General features: G+C 36.8%; 1 long non-coding RNA gene across 1 annotated transcript in view; it reads left to right on the forward strand.

The window, feature by feature from the left end:
* The window catches only part of LOC118162878, a 78,221-nt gene extending 57,078 nt beyond the window's left edge, over nt 1-21,143 (forward strand). Inside the window, exons 8-11 of the long non-coding RNA XR_004748694.1 lie at nt 4,553-4,608; nt 15,521-15,699; nt 19,762-19,883; nt 21,073-21,143. This is a non-coding gene — a long non-coding RNA (uncharacterized LOC118162878). The remainder of the gene's footprint in view (nt 1-4,552; nt 4,609-15,520; nt 15,700-19,761; nt 19,884-21,072) is intronic.
* Nucleotides 21,144-22,327: the final 1,184 nt, after the last annotated feature.

The raw sequence follows: 22,327 nt of genomic DNA on the forward strand, positions 1-22,327 counted from the left end.
AACAAATGTGCTGAATCATTTGGTGTGCACACATTTTTCTGCAGACTTCTAGCAGTGTGAGGACTGTTTATGTGCACTCATTTATTTTGTAGTCTTTATGACCAGGGTATATCAAAGTAACATGGCATCTGCTAAAAGATGGCAGTTTAATTTTCACACAAATCTATTTTCTTCTCTGGAAAATGAAAAGCCCTGCTTCTGTTTTGTAAACAGTGAAAAACTCAAAAACTGTGAGTAAATGAAACTTTGTGCTGACCAGTGATATTTTGTTTTAGAATTACTGCTTTTTTTTTTATTTTATTTATTTTTTTTTTTTTTTGTGATGTAGTACTTACCACATCTGGCATGTTACAGGATTATAATGGTGTAATTCCAATCCATACTGGAAACAGATTTTTACTTGCTATGGAATTTGCTGGTCAGTGCAAGAAAGGATAGAGCAAAGAGATATCTATGACATGGAAATTAAAAATATTTTGCAGTACCCAAGCTAAACATGCAGCTTGGGCCAGATTTGTTCTTTTTCAATATGGGTCTGACACCAGGAACTTTTATCAAGTTTAACTTCTGGGGTGTTTGATACAAGGCTTGCTGCCAATGTTTTAATCTAATTGGGGTACAAATCCCCTTGACAGGAAGGGGACTCAAGCATTGAGTTGGGAAAGTTTTCTGTCTTTCCCACTCTTTTATTTTTTTTTTTATTTTATTTTTTATTTTTTTTTCCTCCCCTGCCTTTTTTATCATCAAGGCTTAGCCTTTTCCTTCTGATCATTTCTTTTGTGAAGCTGTCCATGGAGTCCAAATTCCCTTTTCCTCTAATTTGTTTTTGGGTTAGGGGAAAGAGTCTGTTTGTCCTGTTGGAAGTTACGGGGGCAATTCCTGATGATTTGGAAGTTGTTCTGGATAATTTTGTTGTTAGTAAATAGCAAAGGGCATATGCAACATACTGTAAAGCTCTGTAGCTGTGGACCTGAAAAACAGCAGTACTAATAGGCTGTAATCTCTTGTCTCTTCTGTAATCATCGTTTCACTGGTTTTGATTATCTGGGTAAGGTCTTGGTTCTTAAAAGGAAATTTAAAGCAACTCTGTGGTGTGGCATATTGCTTACATTTTCAAATACTTTCTCACAAACACATAAACAGAAAAGACCAAGGGCAGTTACTAGAGGGTGAATCTTTCACAGAGCAGATATGTGGTCTTCTTGGTCTTGATCCTCAAAGGTTGAATACCATCCAGAAACAAGCATAGGACCTGAAATTCCTGATTCTGCTGGACACTACATTCTTGTGACACAGTATAATGGTCTTCACCTGTCATCTTTTGTGTGTCCTGTGGTGTGTTTCTTTTAGGAATTAACCAGCCATGGCATGATCATTCTCTATTGGCATTCCTCTTATTCACTGTGACCAACTTGCTTTTCTCTAAGGTGGATTAACTGTGACTCAGGTGAAATTAAGAAGAATGGTCAATTCATATTTGTTTTTTGACTTCACTGCTTCTATTTCAGACTTAGCTGATGCGCTCAAAAGCTTGTCTGCCCCTTCTGCTACACTACCCATCTTAAAAAGCAAGCAAACAAAAAAAACAACATAACTTGTACTAGCCTTGCAGAAACTACAAGTTTTTAGGTGGATTAATTTATGATACTTCTTGTGTGTCTTTATGGGTTTGTAAGCAGGTATATTTTGACACTGGACCACTGCCTGCATTGTGTATTAAATATAGAAACTCAGCTTCAGCTCTCTGTGTTGGCAGTGCTGCATATCCATAAGAAAAATAAAAAGTATGATATTTAATAGATTTTGGAACAAATATACCTGACATTTAATTGATATTGGCATACATGCTGTATTTCAGAAGACCTCCCCTACACAGGGGGGATATTTTAAATACCAGAAACTGAAAATAAACTGGGGTTTGAGTTAATGAGTGATTTTTGTCAACTGTAGTAATAGAAGTCTTTCAAAATCTGCAACTTGCATATTAGTTATGAAAGAAACTGAAAGCTAGGTTACTAAAATGAACTTTTACAAGTCTTTCAGCTAAATCAGATTTAAAATGCAAAGTCTGAGTAAGTAAGCATATTGATCATCATACACCTGTCTTCAGTGAAAGGAATTTGAAGCCTGAAACAATTAAAGGCTTTCATTGATTTTTAAATACATAATTCATCAGTAAATATTGACCATTTTTCATACACCTTCAGACTATTTCAGTGCAAATGAGTGCTTTGCATGTATTATTTACTCACTGGAGGGAAGGGATGCCATCCAGAGGGATCTTGACCGCTTGAGAGTTGGGCCCATGTGAACCTCATGAAGTTCAACAAGGCCAAGTGCAAAGTCCTGCATTAGGGTCGGGGCATTGCCAAGCACACACACAGGCTGGGCAGAGAATGGACTGAGAGCAGCCCCGAGGAGGACTTTGGGGGGTGTTGGTGAATCAGAAGATCAACAAGAGCTGGCAATGTGCACTTGCAGCCCAGAAAGCCAACCATATCTTGGGCTGCATCAAAAGAAATGCGGCCAGCAGGTTGAGGGAGGGCTGATTCTCCTCCTCTGTTCTGCTCTTGTGAGACCCTACCTGGAGTCCTGCGTTCAGCTCTGGAGCCCCCAGCACAAGAAGGACACAGACGTATTAGAATGAGTGCAGAGGAGGGCCATGAAGATGGTCAAGGGGATGGAGCACCTCTACTATGAAAACTGGCTGAGGGAGCTGGGGTTGTTCAGGCTGGAGAAGGATCTTGGGGGATCTTGCATTGACCTTCCAGTACTTAAAGGAGGCCTACAAGAAAGCTGGGCAGGGACTCTTTGTCAGGGGGTGTAGGGATAGGACAAGGGGTAATGGTTTTAAACTAAAAGAGGGTAGGTTTAGGTTGGATATTAGGAAGAAGCTCTTTACTCAGAGGGTGGTGAGGCACAGGAACATGTTGCCCAGAGAAGCTGTGGATGCCTCATCCCTGGAGGTGTTCAAGGCCAAGTTGGATGGGGCTTTGGGCAACCTGGTCTAGTGGGAGGCGTTCCTGCCCATGGCTAGATGATCTTTAAAGTTCCTTTCAGCCAAACAATTCTGTGATTCTATGGTTATGTGTATAGTTGTTTGTATAGGCTATTATGAAAATGGAAAGAGACATGATAATGAGTATTTAGTGTAAATTGGTTTTGAAGATGAGACTGGGTTCATGTTTTAGAATAATGTTCAAATAAGAAAAGAGATTTGGTTTTCTTTTTTCTGTGACAATTATAGGACTTTTTAGATATCTGGTGAGGGGTGGTGTGCGGGGAGTTGTCCCTCTCCTCTGTAACATACCTTTTTATTTATTTATTATTTATTGATAATGTAAGAATTATGTGATTTTGAGTAAGCTACCCACTTAACTAGAGGTTCTACTCATGGTAGCTCAATATCCACTAAATCAAGCCAACAAAATGGCAGTGTGTGTGTTGCCATAATGCGTTTTGTGTGACTAAGCATGTATACTCTGGTGTTTAAAGTTTCCATATGGTACTACATGGGACTGAATATCTACATGTACCATTATGTGAATTCATAATAATTGAGGGATCTTAGAATGCAGCTTGAATGTTATAGGTAAGACAGTAAATAAATAAATAAATAAATTTATAATTTGAAATCAATATTTTATTGCAGATTGAATGATAGGTAGGCTGTTTTTATTGGATTTACATTATTTTTGCCTCTGTTACTTTAGAAATATTTTTTTCTAGTGACATTCATACCAAGATAATCTAAAGCAAGTATGTAAGAAAACTACTTTTCACAGGGGAGTTACTTGAAACTGCTCATAATAAGAGGTGACGGCACTTAACACACAGAAGAGAATGCACAGATATGATGAGAGCAGCAGATGTTGAATAATACTGCGTGGAGGAAAATGGTTCCTTTGGAGAAAACCTCAGAAAAGAAAATGGCTTAAATGATGGTAATAAACAAAAGACAAATGGGATAAATGTTATTCCCTAAAAGTGCTGCTTTGCAATCAGAGCTTTTGTTGCTGACCTTGTGTTTGGTTGTAAACTGTTCTCAAGGGTTGTGTTAAGTGTTGCTTGGAGGTGAATTGTGAACAGAAGAAATGTGTGGAGTATAAATAATTTGGTTACAGAGAAAGAAAAGCACACAGAAAACACAAAATCAGTCAAATATCTGTTTTTTTCACAGGTAGGTATGGAAAAAAAAATCTAAGTGAACTGGCTGTATTTTCTGTAGAGACTTATGTAATTCATAGAAACATGATCTGTTGTTTGCATGAGCTGCTTTGGACTCAGAGTTTTTGAGAGGCTGTCTTTGGGTATTCAGATGCTGAATATGGGATCTGTAGCAAAGATGCTCAGAGAACTCCTATCCTGAAAAAAAAAGATAAATTGGTCAGGCTTGAATGAATAAAAAAAATACCAAAACAAAGGATGTCTGACAAGGAGAAAAGGTTGGTAACAATATTGGTGGAGGAATATATAGCTCTGTGTGGGGAAGGGAACATGTTAAAAAAAGAAGTCAAACAACTTTATTGACCTTGATACTCTGTCATTACAGGCCGTGTCAGCATTGCTTCCTGAGATCTACCTCTGGCCAGCTCTGCCTACAAACAGGTACAAACCCCTGTCACTTAGACTGGAGTATTTGTGAAAAAGCAGTATGGCTTCTTCCCTGCTTGGTTATCTTTTAGAGAAAAACCCAAGGCATATAACATGATTGTCTTTATGTTGGTTCAAGTATCTAGCCAGAGATTAGGATGTTGTTGGGGGGGCTGTGGTACATGATCCCATAACATGTCTTATAGCATGTTCCTTAATATGTCTCTTTGTAATGTAGGCAGAGGTGTGGGGGTGAAGGATAGATTCTGCCTTTGGGATCTGAGTCTAGGAAGTATTTTTATTTTATTTTATTTAGTGAATGCTTTGAATATCCAGTCAGACTTGTTGGTGTATGCTCTGATACAGCAGTAGTGTCTGAGGAAAAAGGAATCTGGGATTACTGTTACAAATAATAGATAAAGGACATCTGAAATGTTCAAAGATTAAAATAGTAGAAATTTTTATGGCAAGGAAGGTTGGAATTAGTGGTGGGGTCTTGAACATGGGAAAGCAGAGCAGTCATAAGTTATTGTATTTCTATTAGCAAAAACCTATTGCAGTGAAAATATGAATTTCTGTGAATTTGGTATATTATTATCAAGGAATATTTTTATCTGTCTGAGCTTTAGACTGCCGCTTTAGGCAGTATTGGCACCATTGGGAGTACATACTGCATTGTTCTGTGCAGATCTGAGAGTAGTTGTTGTGGAAAGGGAGGGATGGACAGAGTTAAGGCTAAGATTTAGAATGTGAGGTTCAGGCTGGACATCAGCAAACAACTATTTACGGTGAAGGAGGTCAAACATTGGAACAGGTGGTTGGTGCCACATGCCTGTCAACAGGCATTTGGATAATGACCTCAGTAATGAGCTTTAACTTTTGGTTAGCCCTAAACTGGTCAGGCTGTTGGCCTCAATGATCTTTGTGGGTCCCTTCCAACTGAACTATTCTATTCCATTCCATACAAACAAAGGTAAATTGTTGTATCAAGAATGGGTCAGCAACTAAATTGCAGCCTAGTCATTAGTCTTAAATCTTTCTCAAAAAAATAAACTTTTTTATTTCTTTCTTTTTCTTTCTTTCTTTTTTTTTTTTTTTTAAAAAAATTATCAGTTCTAGACGTATTTATCAATCTAGCATGGAATAAATTGTATTTGAAATGTTTATGTTTCAAACAAAACAGAATATAAAATAAATCTCAGATGAGAATGTTTTTTGTAGATATCTAGTTCAGTTGTGTCTGCTTAGCAGGCTTTTGTAGGTTATGGTTTTCTTATGATCAATTGTGGTGGCTGTGCCATCTCCCTGTGAACTGTCCTAACTTTTAAGGTTAAGATTTTCTGTACTACCTCTGTCTGAGAAATCTGTCTAATGAACCTGAGTGTATGAAATTGCTCAAGAAGCAAGTATTTAGGTACTTAATACATGTTAACACAGAGATAGACTGAGGTACAGGTGGTTTGACTGGCTGGAACAAGGTTAACTGCTTGTGGGTTACACAGAAAGAGAACTCGAGACTTCCAGATTTATTGGTGCATTCTTTCAATTGCTCATGGTATGACTAAGAATGCGTTTGATAGATGGTTTTATTTTCTTATTACTGCAGTTATTCACTGGATAGTTTTCTATGCATAACTATGAACCTCTGCTTGAAATGCAGAATTAATGTTTTTCAACAACTGATCTTCAGTGTGTTTTTAAGGTAGGAAAAGCTCTAATCTGTAAAAACTTTTATATCAGTGTTTCTGGGTCCTTAAACATTACTGTAAGTTTAAAACATTGGCCAAGCATTCACTTTGCAGATCACATTCTCAGTTCAGTTCCCATGGTTACCATGAAGGAAGTGATTGTGTAACATCCAGCTCAGGGTAAGATGAACCCCTATGACAGGCATAAAGGGAACCACAGCATCAGAAAGAGGCAGGCTGTAACAAGCATGATTGCTCTTAGATTAATAATGCCTGGAGATCTTCTAATAGAACTGTTTCTTAATGATAGTGAACCAATTAATAGGTAGTGTGATAATGGTAAAAATTAAGGTGCTTCTTGGGAAGGGGAGGAGTTGATTTAAGAACTGCTGGAAACACTGTCATTTTCTATGATTCAGGGGACAGAGGATAGTTTTCAGCCATAACTCATTGTATAACCTCACAGTTTCACTTAACAGACCAGACTGATGCCACTGTAAGTAAAATGAGAATTTAACCACAAAGCACAAATTGAGCTTCTTAACCCCTGTTCTGTTTCCTTCCTAGGATAAAATTTATAGAACAAAATGACCACAGGCAATGAGTGAAAAAGCTAAAAATGTGAAATAGATGAAAGAATATTACGTCAAATGGCCAGTGAGTTTTTTGTTGTTCACGGCTGAACATTGATATGAAAGAGTGTTGAAGGAAGAAGTCGAGTTCACTGAGATTGATGACTAGGATATCCTGAGAATACACCTTGCATAGCTGAGCTCAAGCTGATGAAACATAGAAAGATAAAGACCTTGCAATGAAAAAAATAAAAAATAAAAAAAAATCTGGACATCACCTCCCCAGCATGCACGTGCACACACACAATTCAGTGAGTGAAAAAAAGTTTCCCCAGTCCAGAATTAATGGTAGCATACACATAGGAGGACAGGGGCTTGACTACACAAAAAAAATCTAGACTTTCTCTTTGCCTTAACCCACATTCTAAAGATAATCCTAAAAACTCAGCAGAGTCCTGGATACATGGTTCTGAAGCAAAACTCCCAGGAAGGGTCCATTTGCATCCTGATTATTACCTTGGCAGCTGCTTCCCAGCCCCACTACACCTGGGGATCAAAGCTTTTTCTTTTCTTTCTTAACAGTAACCTCAATGTTTGTGCTGAACCCTAAACAACAGCAACAATGAAAATCAAGTAATATCTCCAAGCTTTGTCCTGATTAAAAACGTCTTCCAGGCCAGATTGTTTTGCCTTAGGAACACTTGCAGTCCTTTTCCAGCTCTACTGCAATTGGAGCTCTGCTATTCCTTACCCTTTTTTTTTTTTTTTTTTTCTGATCCCCCTGAATTCACTAAGGTATTGCTGAGATGCACAGCTTCTCCTGGGCGAGAAGTGTGGGTACCTTTGTTGCCCACACTTGGCTCTGCCTACCTCTTTCCGTCCCCAGTGGATTGGAGGTCTAGTCTTTTCTCTATCATAACCATAACGCTAATTTTCTTTTTGAACCTAAAAAGCATGAGGAATTATCCTGATGCATTTTTTTTTTTTTTTCCTAGGCCATATCACTTTGCAGCTGCCCCAATTTAGTTCTGGTAGCCCCTTTCCAATCCAGATGCACTTCAATTTCTTTCTTTTATCTCTAACATAACCTTAACTCTAACTCTTGTGGCGATTCCCAAATTGTGGCCATGACATTGCACTAACTGAAGCTTCCCCTAGGCTGTTGCTCACATTTGGTTTTGGTATTTATTTCCAGGTGTACTGCAGTTTTGTCTTGAAGCAATTTTTGTTTTTTCTTTTTTTCTTCCCAAGCCATGTTAACAAATGGTTCTTAAAATTTTAAGTCTTTCATGTTTTTTAGTTTGATTTTTACAATTTTATCGTTTGATTTTAGCAGAATAAACCTTAAAAAATGTCAGAGAGATATCTTTACAGTTGAAGTTACCAGGGTAGTCCTTTTAAACATTCAGCTAACTGTTATCATGCAGATTCAATTTTTAAAGCCTGTTTTTTAATCCCTGATAATTTTTAGAAGTGGTAGTGAAGAGCCTCACTTTTTAATTAAAAAGAGAGTGACTATGGCAAGGATATAATAAGGTATGATGGGGATAAAAATATATTTAATGTTAAGTCAGCTGTAATATTGAATATCAGTGTTGTGGGGTATGAATCTGAAATTTTCATCTTTTCAATCGCAGCAATATTATCATCATGACTTCTGAATCTGGCACTAAATTTAGCTAGTATCAAAGTACTTTTCTTCCCATTACTCCCTTGCCTGTGACAAAAATCAAAGAATCATCATTTCTTCATCCAAGATGAAAAGACTCCAATTTTTACAGTTCTGTGTTTTCATTATAGTTGCTTCATCTCTGCTGGCCTGTTAATTTCAACTTTGTTTCTAGATTTTACCTAAAATATGAGTTCTGATATAATGACGACTTCTTTGACTAGATGTGCTGTAATCTGAAACACTTTCCCAAGGGCTTGGGGGAGTGGGTGGGTAGGAAGGGGTCAGAGTGGATTAATTTTTTTAAAAAGGAACTAACCAAAATACCAGTTGTATGATGCTGACTTTAACTCACGATTAGGATATGTTTTTATGTGGAATTAATTCATTCGCAAGGATTCTTACACATGACAGAGCTTTTATTATCCCTTATGTGATGTATCAAAGTTGTTTGTTTGTTTGTTTGTTTGTTTGTTTTTGTGAATACATTTTGGGTACCAAGCACCATGGGAGAGGAAGGAGCTGTTTCTAAAATAAAAGTAAAACCCATTGTGAACCTTAGGGAATGAAACAGACTTTGTCTAAATGCGCCTTTAATACATAATAGTTGCAAACTGAGTTTGATCATGCTTACAGTGGCTTTGGGATCATTCCTGAATACTTAACCACACAGCTGAACTACTTGTAGTAAACATACATTGAACAGATCCTTAACTTTTAGGAGGCAGAGTAAAGTGAATCCCTCACAGCAGTTGACACCTAGGCCCACAAAGACATTCTGTAGCTGTGTATAATTTCAGTTTACAGGTACCTGTTGCCTGACAGCAGAAGGTGGGTGAGAGGAATCACAAAACAAATGTACAAGTGCACTACAGAATTCTTTTAAATGCCTAATGGTTGTTGTGCTAGTAAAAGTACGCAACTTGACTTCTGAACCCAAAACTTTATATAAGAGCACAATGAAGCACTTGGGTTTGGGTTTTTATTGACAGTTAATGCTATTCTGCTTTCAAGTTTCAGTTGTTTTCATTGTTTCCATATTATAGTTACAATCTAATATTTCTAGACTCAAAACATGACAAAAATCTAAGCCCAGAAAATCTAGTGAAAATGCAATTTCTGGGAGGTGTGATGATGTATTTCATCTAATGTAAAATCCTGAGTGTTGGCATCTGTTACTATCTTTGCATGTTGGCATTCTAATATATTTAAAACAAATGAGCATTCGCACATAAACTCATGCTATAAGATTAAAAAATATATAAATAGACATATATCAAAAGACTGTAGTATCAGGGACTTGAGGATTATATGGAACAGTCCCTGTGCCAAAAAAAATGTGTAAATAAGATTTATAGCTTCTTACCCACTTAGTATTTATATGTAATACTTCAGTTCTGTGTTCATCAGCAAAGCACCCTGTTAAAAATGGCAATTTATTGTTTCTATCAATTTTCAGATTTTTTGGGGTGACTTTCCTTTCCTTATACATTCAGGCGATGGAAACCCTAATTTAAGAGCCCCGTGGCCTTCTCTTTACAGTTATCCTGAATTCAGTACTTTCCGTTCTTCTTTTTTCTGGTGGAACATGAACAGAAGTCAGGTGCTTTTTGGTTGATAATAGTGGTGATGAAAAATGGGTAGGAACCACAACAAAAAATTCTCACACACTAAAAGTCATCAACACTGCACAGGATTGGTACTTAGCTAATAGCTAGTTATAGGCAGTATATCTGTAATGGCTGCTGCTGCAGGCAAAACTGGCTCAGATTGGGATTTTACTTAATTATGTCAACTATTGTGAATTAAAACAAACTTTTCATCATTGATTCAGGCTTTAAGAAAAAAAAAAATCAGTCAAATGCCTTGGGAAAGACACGGTGTCTCCCAGCCCTGCTGGTGAAACAGTATGGGAGGCTGGGGTTTGGGCGTTCCTGTTGCTTCTCATGGCTGCAGTCTTTCAAGAATGCCCTTGCTCTGGTGAGGTTTGCCCATGGCCACAGTCTCTCAGAAGTGGGTAAAAGAATCTTATTTGATATCTGACATTTGACAGAATTATTTGCCATCCTGCACTTTTCTTCTTTATAGTTGTGTTGATCTAAGCTCCCCAACTCCCCCCTCGTCCCCCCCCCCAAAAAAAACACCTCATGTACACACACAAAAAAAATCCCCAACAAACCAAAGCCACCTACACTTCTGAAAAGATGATTTAACCTGCATTTGCTACATTAGTTCTGATTTTGGTAGCCAGTACCTTTGCAAAAACTTGTTCTGCTGAACGCTTGCTTTTTCAGTCTGGCTACGCTAAGAATGTGGATGTAAGATTCCCCAGAGAAGTAACATTTGCACTGAAGCTGTGCAGGTGAATTGCTAATTCTCCCATTCTTCAGCAGAAGTACTATTGTTATCAGGCTGGTTATTCAGGTAAAGGCAACAATGAATGAAATTGCTACCTATTCCTGAGAGACTGGGTAAAAACAACACAGTGAAATCAACACCCTTTTCTTGCAGGGTCATGGGCACACATGGTACTATAGAAAATCCTTAGCATTTCTATATAAATCTTAATTGTATGCATTTGATTAAATGAATGAAAAAAAAAGAAAAAGGAGCAAAAATAAGGAAGAGATAAAATAAAATAAGCAAATAAATCAAATCCTATTTCTTATCACTTTCTAAAAGTGATCATAAGCAAGTCCAACAAGTCCAACACTTGTATTGTAAATGTATGAAAGTAGCTTTCCAAATACAAGGTTATAACAGGTAATAATGACAGGAACCTCTATTGGTTTTGATACAAAGCTCATTAGCATTACAAGAAGACTTTCTACCAACTCTGATGGGAGCTTGTTTAATGTGTATTGAGTGTAAATATATATTGATGTCTGGAAAAGGAATGGCATTTTACTTTAGCTAATTGCAAAAAGATAAATCTTACGTATGCATATTTTTAATAAGGTGTCTCAAAAGCAAATGGGAAGAAGAAATGCCAGGGTATAGTCTCGTGATGAGCCGGTTTGTATCTGTAAAATCTTCCTCTTTTCCCAGAGGCTTGTTTCTTTGCTGTGGTTCATTACCTTTGCAGCTGTGCAGATGCAGCAATGTGTGGACTCTTACCATAAACAGGATTACTGATATGATACTGAGTTTAAAAAACAAAACCTCTCCCTAAAGCAAATCTGTAAACTCCATCCTGAGTCTGTAGGTATCTAGCTTGTGCTGCATAATGAGTTCTATTTAATTTTCTGCAATACAAGAGAAAACCTGGGCCTATGGGTAGGGTAATTATTATTATTATTATTATTATATTATTTTTTTTCAGTGACTTCAGTGTTAGAAGATTTCATGCACATTTTTCCAATAGTCAAATGGTTTAATACTTGGCTGAAGATCGCTGCGTGGACATTTTGAAAAAGGAAAAACCTTTATGCTTTAAAATATTAATGCTAACCCCATCTGCTTAGTGCTGAGAACTTGTGACTTCATGGTGGTGGAGGCTTTAATAGGACAGTTTATTTAGAGGTATTCACTGCATCTTCACAGTTTGGTATGGGTGTTGGAAAGTTCGCCCTTCTTGAGCCAGGGCTTTTGGTAGAGATCCCTGGGTGAAGTGGACTAAACCAAGAGGATAATTTCTGTTCCATGAGTAGTACTTAGGTATGTAAAGTAGTCTAGTTACACTGAAATATTCCCAGACTTGTTCCTCCAAATTGAAGTTAACCTCTGGAGTTAGTATCACAAAACTTCTGGACAACTTTTTGGTAGCAAGGATAAGCAGGAGTACCAATGATATATTTTTTCCTCATGGGAATAAAAAGGTAAATCCCATGTGAAAAAAAAGTCCACACAACAGCAAATGCCTTCTATCCAATATAGAATATTTTGCTGTACTTGAGGTACTGAGACCATGTGTAAAAATAAAATGCAGAAACATAACAATCACTTGTTTTATTTTTTAAAGTTGTCCTGTACATTGTTAAAAGTCTCCCTTAACATAGACAGAAGTATGTTATCATAGTGAGTGCAACGGTGCAATTCATTGTGATATGGAACAGTTACAAAAGAAAAAAAAAAAGTTTATCAAGCTAGATTTCCGTATCTTCCTTAGAAAAACATAGTTATGATAGAATATAGTAATGTTTATTCTGAGAAAAAAAAAAAAAGCATCAGGGCTTCGGTATAATCTATATGTACCTGCGATAGGTTTTATGTTATCTAATCGAGGGACTGCCAGCAATATAGCTTCAGCAGCATGGAGCTCAGCACAGTTTGTGGAACTGGAAAAAATCAGCAGATACAGCATACGCTGAATTGAGTCCATGCTGCTGTGCCTGATCTGTTTGTACCTGGGTAAATTCAGGGGTATCTGCCACAATATGCATAGCCTCCACACCTGGAATCTTCCTGCTCTGTGTACACTGGAGATCAGATAAGTTGTTTTTGAGGACTAGTTCTTCCCTATCAGGATTTTGGATTGTCATATTTTTACATTCTGTGTCCAGAAATGGCATTAGAGCATCTGGTTCAGCTGCCTGACTGCCAAACCTGGCTGTAGTTTGAAAACAATGTTGGCATAAATACAGGTGTTAGTGAGCTGTCCACAAGGGTGGGCACAGTGCAGCATCTTCAGAGATTCACTCTAGCTGAGGATCAAAATGTAATCTGAAAAAAAAAAAAAAAAAACAGACAGAAAACTCATGGACATGTCTCTCTGGAAATTTCCAGTATCTCTTGTTTTTGAGTAGGCTGGGTTTGTGGCATTTTCAGCCTTTCTTTGATTAGATTCTAAGAAGCGCTCTTATGACAGCAGGTGGGTATGTTCTGCTGCAGCTCCACTGAGGGGAAAACAGCATTAGTCCTTTGACCTGTTTTTGGTTTACCTGACTTTTCTGCTTTGATATAACACCACTTGATCTAAGTATTTTTTACAAGTATAAATAAACTTGAGCTGGAAAGAAAAGTGTATGTAAAGAATGTCTGACATTTTGAAGTTTGTCTTAAATGGCAAATCCTAGTTTGTTTGCTTTTAAGGAAGCTGAATGAAAATTTTGTCTTATTTTATAGTTTCAATATTTGGACTTACAAGCTTAAGAAGGAAAAAGACCCCAAGGATAGAACATTATGATAAATTCAAAAAATCCTATCCAGAAACGTTATTAGGATACACTGCTGGTAGAGATCTCTTGCACTTTGATACCTTAATGGTGCGAGGAAAAGAAAACATCTCTCCCCACCTAGCACAGTCAGAACACCAACCTGTGCATCTGCAAGCTGGATATTGACAATACCAGGAATGATGCTGAATCCACATCTGTACTTTTAAGTATTCCCCAGGAAGGTTGCCAGGCACATGAACGCATCACACCAAAACATTATTTGGGTGTGAATAGAGTTAAAACTGTTTCAGGGTCTGATCCTAATTGCTGTTAGCATAGAGGGAGTTTGTGTCAGAGGCTAAAAGACTATCTGCATAAATGAAGACTGATCCTTGCCAGTTGGCCTCTAGGACTGGCATGCTCCTGGCAGTTTTAATTTACTAGGATAGATACGGCCTGGATGTTCAGTTGCAATTTTGTTTGCATTCCCTCAGCAAGCAGCTGCAGCATTTTAAGATTTCATTTTCCTCACCAGTGGCGGGTTACCATCTTCCTGCCTGAAGTAATTGCTAGCACTGCAAAGTCAACAAAACAAAACATGCTTGTACCTCAGCTGCTTCTGGGTGAAGACGACTACTGAGTCAGTGCTGCTGTAGGAGTAGTCCTAAGCAGGGTGCTGAACTTTGTATTGAAATAGGTGCACTTCTTTCACTCAACCAGTTGTGCCACAGAGAGATGGGGAAGATGATCACAGAGAGGTGTGAGACTGATGTAAAGTCTGACTGTTCTTTTCACACCCTTTTGCTGGGGTTGTCGTGCGTTGAAGATCATGATTTATGAGAGGATGTGGAGGAAGACACAATTCTTCATGTAATGTCAGGGCTGCGTGGCTGTTGGCTGCTGTACTTTTGTTGTCTTGTGTACTTTTTGTTAGCCTATAATGTGTCGGCTTAGACACTCTATAACTTATTAATGTGTCACAGACAGAACATGAGACCTTGGCCTTATCTGGTAGACTCTCAGAACAGAGGGGTGCACATGTCTATATACAGCAGCCTAGGTTCAGGGATGAGGCAGTTCCTGGAATCATACTCAAGCATGAGTATTTTGCAGTGTAATTCTGAATGCCAGGAAGGATGTGATGCTCTCTGCCTGTTCAGATGTTTGCTTACATATTATCAGTAAAGCAATATCTTTCTTCAGCAAAACATTCCTTTCTATGAGCTGCTAAATTAATAACACCGCTTAATAAGTAAGATCATCTCCGCTTCCCACAGCCACTCTGTTACTCTTGGATGACTGCATCTTCACTGACTGTCTTCACTCTGGATTTGACATTTTAACCTTCTTTACATCCAATGCTCTTTAGTGTGTAGCCTACAGCTTTGCTTGGAAAATGTGTTGTACCAAGTCAAAACAATTTCAGCAAGGGTGAAGATTGCCTTTTTCATTAAATTACTAGTATTTCATTAAATACTAGTAATCATTCCTAGTTTTAATTAGTTCACAGCATGAGAAGTGCAAGGAGGAGGAAGACAGAGCTAGTTACTACAAAGTGGTTAGCCTATCAATAGCTTTTAACAGAGCATACCTTGAAAAATGCCCGTGCTCACTGAGGTCAACACAAAGGCATTAATTAACATTAATGTAACATTTCATTGGTTTTGACTCTAAGAAAACACTTTCCAAACTTTTGACATTTGGCTGTATTTTCAATGTAATGAGCATCAGAGGTTCAGATTTTTCACTTTATATGTATTGTTCTCATTGTTAGCAATCTGATTTATATATACATATATGTATATATGTAAATATTAACATCTAGCTGATCTTTTATATTATAGTTTGTGGATAAATGCTTTCAATCAACCAGAAATGTTGTTTTTCTCTCTCTCTCAACAGGAGACTGAGTTTCTTTTGCATTTAGCAAGTGTTGGATTTTTCTAATGCATACTGTCAAAAATATTTTCCTTTCAAAATGTGACCATACTACAACTGAGGAGTAAGTAATTGTACAGTGGGATTGGGAAGAATCCTGTTTTAAAACATCTTATCAATTTTCAGTAGACAATTTAGTAAAGGTAGGAAAGGTATAAGTTTTTACATATTTATGGGAATATTTTAGAATTGCAGACCTAGTACCATGTGTTTCCCAAAGCAGGCTGTGTCTCTTCTTGTGTGAATCTAGGACTGGTTATGAGAGTGTATAATTGATTTAAAGGCTGATCCTTGTTAGTGGCTAAATACTTTGAGAAGTTTAGGCCTAAACAATAACAATTACAGACTAAATTAATTTTCTGATACAGAATGAACAGCGGTGATAATTTGGTGTTGTTCATTGCAGTTCACCTGTTCTACCTATGCTAGATCCATGGGCAGTATGGTCCTAAAATTGATTTGAAATAACGTGCAAAATGATTAATCTAGGAACATAAATTTTTCACCTCCAAACTGCAAAAACCAAAGGTGCAGTATTGATAGAAGTTGGCGAACGTTTTTCCAAAGCCATAATTTTTTGAATTTCTCTTTCAATGTCCAATATAATGAAAACGAATGAATTCTGCTCTTGCCTATACTGTCTGCGGGGAATGTCTTGCTCTGGTAACGTATCGCAGCCAAAATGCCTGTAGGAAGTATATAATGTACCTCTTAGAATGGATTTGGCAGAGCATGGTTGCCTTTTCCTATGCCACCCATTTAGTTTCATAGTCTGAGCACGTGCAAATGTTAAAGCATTATTAATATTGTGTCCAAGGGAATTAGTGACTTTGCACTTACTAATGCAGAGATGTAAGAAGTGACTGTCATGTTACTAGCAATCAAGCCTTTCCATAATGACGGTTAACATCTTTTAAAATAAATGGATGTATTTAAATAGCATAATTGGCAGTTATATTTCAAAAGGTTAGTGAGGGATGTAAAAACAAACAGAAACACACGCACAAAATCACAACAACCAACCAAAAACACAACCGTACCTATGTAGAACAAGATGGTGTTATGACCTATACTTGAAAGGCATTACAGAGTAGCAGAGCTTTGTTCACATTAAAGTAAACACGGTTCCTTGAATGCCCTAGTAAATGAAAGCTTTTTGTTAGCAGGAATTAGTTTTGATGTCTTAATTATCTCTTAGATGTGGGATATTTGAGAATATGTACTCAGAGCCATTCTTACTTGAAAAGTTTGATAGTGTCTTGAAGAAAAAGTTTTGAAATTGATCTACTTTATATGTTTCCTTAACAAAGTTGAATTGGTGAGTTGGTATTATTGGTCAAACATGATCAATGTTTATTATGAAAACAGAGAACATTTCTACTATTATTTTGAAGAACTCTCCAAAGCAAAAATAACCCCGAAGTTTTCAGCATTCCTAGTAGTCTTTTCTCATAAGATAGGTTTCTGAGATCTCTGATAATTTCCTGGTTTGTTTGCAGTTGGTTGTACCCTTCCTGATCTGTGAATCCCCAAATGGAGCGAGATGTCAGTATGGGCTGAAGAAGATGCATTACTAGCCTGTTTATACTCCTGTTAATGCATTCTGCATGGCTTTTTTTTTTTTTTTTTTTTTTTACAGCACTGTGTTGACTATGTTCAGGTTATGATTCACATACTAGGCCTACATACTAGGTCAGTTTTGCCATCTTCTATTTGTGAGAGTTGGGTTATTCCCTTGACCTTTTATCTTTAATTATTTTCCTCTCCCTCTCCCCCTTCTTTTCTCTTATTTTTCTAATTTGTTTGGAGTTGTATTCTTTCCCTGAGAGTACTTGCAGTCTGTTTCAGCTTCATATTTTCTTTCAATCTCATAAGCCTTTACTGTAGCCCTTATTATTGCTGAACAGTACGAACAGTACCAGATCCTGGACAGAGAACTAGAACCTAATACTTCCTTCTTTCATCACAGTGTTACTGTGAACCACTGATATTCTGTAAGTCATTTTTTCTCTGCACCCACCTAACAGCTATTTCAGCTAGAGTTATTTGCTCTAGCTTGCTTTGAAAATGTCACATTAAACAGTGTCAGAGGTAAAGCTGTATAACACCTCTGTTCATAAAGCCTGTTACCCTGCCATAAAGGCACTTAGATGGGTTTAACGAGCTTTGTTCTTGTCAAAGTCATCTTGGTTGATTCTCTAATCTTTTTATTTATTATTTTTTTAAAACTTTCAGGTGCTTAGAAACTGTTTTTGCATTTGTTCTGGTATATTCTTATATTTATCCTAGGAAAATGGTATCATCTTCACCTAAAAATCTTAAAGGAAAAAAATGTCTCCCTTATCCTAATAACTTCTAATCAAAATGACATTTGAAAAGGGAGAAACAACATCAAATTCAGTCCCATGCATTAGAACCGAAATTATACTCAAATAGTTACTCAAATAGTTTTTTTTTTTTTTTTTTTTTTCCTTCTGGATAATTTTTTAAGTTTATAAGATATGAATTTAAATAAAAACAAACAAACTGATTTTGATTGGTAACCTAATAACCTTCAGATTAAAAGTTATAATCATCAATAGGTATTTTGGAAGGCACCAGCTTATCTCAAGGCTGCTCTCGTCTAGCTCTCTTCTCGCCTAACTCTCTTCTTTGTAAATGTTCCCACATACTTCTCACCTTTTTTTTTTTTTTTTCTTTCAGTGAGTTAAATAGTTATCTGAAGACAGAATGTGGCTGGTCTTCTCCATAGCATTACATATCTGTAAATGTTTGTATCCTCTGATTACAGGGTATTTAAAATAAGTGCCCTTCTGAAGATGTATTTGGATAAGAGGCAAAGAAAAATCTGGAAGTAATGTGCTGAATGTAAATTACAATAGACATTGGGAGAAATAGCTGGGTCTCTTCAGCAGCTTCACAGATACTGTTTGTGTGGGAATAAGTGGCTTTAAATACATTAGGAAACTGCAGGAGAAGGATCACATCTGTGTGCTTCCTGCATTTTGAGCATTATGTTATAAAATATTTTTTCTGTCTTTCCACTTTTAAAATCCTTTTTATGCGTGTTTTCAATATAAACATATTATTTTTTTATTTTTTCCTGCCTTGCAGCTTTTACAGCAGACTGGTGATGTTTTCAGGTCTTTCCTCTTTTGTTATTTTTTTTCACTGTTTTTCTGATTGTTTTCTATCTATCTACTGAACAGAGCGGCTCATTTAGAACTATATTTAACAAGATTTTTTACCAGCTTTGTCGTCATTCCAGGAAATAAGGTAGCATTTATATAATCAAGTCATGCTCTCACCACTGCTTTCCTGTACTTGCAAGGTAAAATGATAATTTTGTTTGTGATTCATTGAGGGTAATTATAGCATTTGCCAGAGTACATGTGGGCAGGTAAGTACATATACAAGTTAGATAATTGGGTCAATAGTGAACAATTTGTGCTTAACAGGACTTGATTTAATAAAGGTAGGTTTAATTTAAAATTAGATACCATTTGATAGAAAAGTTTCCACAGAAAGCAGATTCAAAAGCATCTTGCCAATGTATAACAAGAGTATGTGTGCCCTGTATCTTTGATATATAAACATAAATGCCATTTTTATGTTCAAGTCAGTTATTTGAACATCTGCCAAACTCACAAGTGCTGATAATAGTTTGGGGCTCAATATTGGATATCCAGAATTGGCTTTTCTAATGTATAAGCTTTTGGATATTTGACTGTGAATAGCACATATTTTGTCTTTCTACTTTTGCCTTTGACGTAAACCTACAGTAAAGGTGAAGAATGAACAAGAAAAAGGAGATACATATATTCCAAAGGAAAGACCTTCTGGACAACTGCAATAGCAATGCTGGCATGTTGGGGGACTGGCACAGGCTGACTAGACAGGTAGTCATGGCTTTTTTTGCTGCATTCTGCAGTGTCCTGCCTTCAGCAGCTACTGTCTTCATCTGTGCCTACATTGACAGCATTCAAATAACCAGAGCAGGGACGCATGAGATGGCTATTCTCATGATTTTCTCTACGCTTTGCTCTGCAGTACTTACGTTTTTCATTCCAAGCTTTCAGATTTTTTCTCGAAATAAGAATTTACTAATGTGAAGGAGACAAAAAGGACAGCTTGGTAAACAGAGATGTTGTGAGCAGGGGGAAACCCTCTTCTTTGTGTAATTCAAAGCACAATTTTCTTCTCAGGCTGCTGTGATGCAAAACTGGATCCCTAACATCATAAGGCAGTTCTCAGGACTATAACAAAAAGTAAAATTAGAAAATTACAAAAAGTAAAAGAAAAATACCCCACTGCTTCTAAACTAAAGGTAATGATATCTTCCTCAGAATTAAAATGATTTAAATGTTTTAGCTTCTGTAAACAGGATCTTTCATTATCTACTGACCTCTTGCAATCCTTACATGGTGGTTTGAATTATTACCATCTACTGAACTACAAACTGAAATCAAAATTACTTGCTATACTGCTCAAATAATTGGTACCAATCCCAACCTCTCTCTGCATTTCCAGCCTCTAAAATGGTAATTAGGTAGAGAGAGCACAAACTGAAACCGTCAAACATTTGTTTTCCAAATTTGGATGTGACTGGGTTTGAATCTGCTGCACTTTCTGTAAATGTCGTAAGGAGATAATTATTTCTCTACAGAACCCATAACATGTGGGCTACTGTGCATATGTTAAATACAGAACCTGACCTCATCGGTATGTCAGTGTACAAATTTACACATTTTATATGTCATGATGTGGCTGTAAGTGATCACATATGAAACTACACTCACGGCACAAATGAAAACGGAACCTCACATTGATTCATTTTCTGTTCTCCAACTTCTTATATAGACCAAGCATGGTCCCAGAGTTACTCGCCTTGTCAGGAAATGCTGAAATGGTCCTTTGGGTGCTGCAGTTTTGTTTCTTCCTTTTGTCTTTTACAAACACTTTTGCCTCTGACCTGGTATAATACATGCAACTTTCCCCAAATAATAACAAGGAAAAAGAGAAACTTATGACACTTATGACAAGTTTCTTCTTTAACTAAAGGATTTAACATTACAAGGTTATTAACACTAATTTCTGTATTACATAAATAAAAGTTTGTAATACTGCATCCCCTAGCAAGTAAAAAAGCCATGTGAGATATTAATATTACATGAAAATGATTCATTATGTGATAATGATTCAAAATATTAAAATGGGAAGTGAGGTTGCTTTGAAATTCCAGACCTTGTTTATAAGTTTTTCTTCCATATTCAACTTTTCTCATTTCTAAGTTTGCTCATTTTCTCCATTTCTGCTTTTGCACTAGTTCTAACTTGTCAGCTAAGATAAGTAGCATTTAAATGATTTTTTACTTAAAAAGAAATGTAAAATTAAAAGAAAATGCAAAACTGCTATAACAGTTCTTATTACAGATCCCTCTCTGCCTTCCACTCCTGACAAGAAAGGGGGATAGCTACATTGATTTTTTATTTTATTTTTTTATTTTCCTTGCAAAGGATGATCTGCTTGGACTCCTTGTTCCAGGAGTTTAAGCATGACAGAAATAAAGAGACCACAGACCAAGAAAAACCTAAAGACAAGGTATCAGATAATTTGTTGCTCAAGTCTTTTGTTTGTGGTGTTTATTATTACCACTTTTGTTATAAAATCTGAAATTCTGAAAGGTGGCTTAAACAGGATTATCCTGTACTGTTATTTTTTAAATGAGAGAAGTGAATGCATCACAGTCATCATCAGGGCACTGCTTGTGATGGGGCCTTCCTGGGGGCTGGGAGCAGTGGGGGCTCCCTAAGGGCTGTCAGGGCAGTGTACTGGAAGTTTTTTTTTTTTTTTTTTTTTTTTTTTTTAATGAATGTAGGAGCACCAAAATCCCAAGTCATGGATCAGGACTCTTTTTGTTGTAGAAGCTGTAAAGACAAAACAAAGAGATGATATCCCTCCAAAAAGCACAGAGAAAATGTGGAGAGTAAAACAAAGCATGAGGTAATAGTGGCTGGTGCAGTGGTTTCTGAACACACCAGTTCTAGCTCCTGTTGAATTTACTTGTAGGCATCTGAAGGGAAGAAGGTTTTGGGAGGTTAATCAATTTGCTTTGCTGATGTTCACTGGGGGATCCTCCCTGGCATGAGTGATAGGGGAAGCACAAAGGTCTTACAACCTCACGATTCATTTTCCAAGTGTAAGTGGCCATTGCAAGGCCCTACGAGCTAGGTGCTATGTTTCTACACATAAAAAACCTGCTCCTTTCCCCAGGGAGTTCATAACCTGAATAAACTGTAGACAAAAGATTTATGGAGAGTTTCAATTAGATGGTTTTTAAATTACATGAAGTCTGTAGTGAACTTGGTTGAACTTTGTGTCCTGAATTCCAGTCCAGTGGCTTAACTACTAAGTCATCTATTCTGACTCTGAGAGTTTTTTTCCAGTATTCCTCTCAAATTAAGGCATGTGGTGTATTTTTTATTAATTAATATATTTATTTTATATTACGGAACTGGAAACATATATTTTGACTATAAGTGGTAATCCAATTGTGAGTTTGTAATGTCAAAGATTTTTTTTTTTAATGTCTTGAGGTTTTACTCTACATATTAATATCTACACAAGCAACCTCACTGAACTGTTTTCTGCTTGTGTGTGAAACCATATTTTGCATTCATGTTACTCACTCTACTTTGGTAGCACAGATGTGAAAAGGACAGAGAGAGGAAAGGCAGCTATACCAACACAAGTTAAAGCTGAATGTGTTTC

Source organism: Oxyura jamaicensis, chromosome 2 (genome assembly GCF_011077185.1).
Source record: "Oxyura jamaicensis isolate SHBP4307 breed ruddy duck chromosome 2, BPBGC_Ojam_1.0, whole genome shotgun sequence".
Taxonomy (NCBI): domain Eukaryota; kingdom Metazoa; phylum Chordata; class Aves; order Anseriformes; family Anatidae; genus Oxyura; species Oxyura jamaicensis.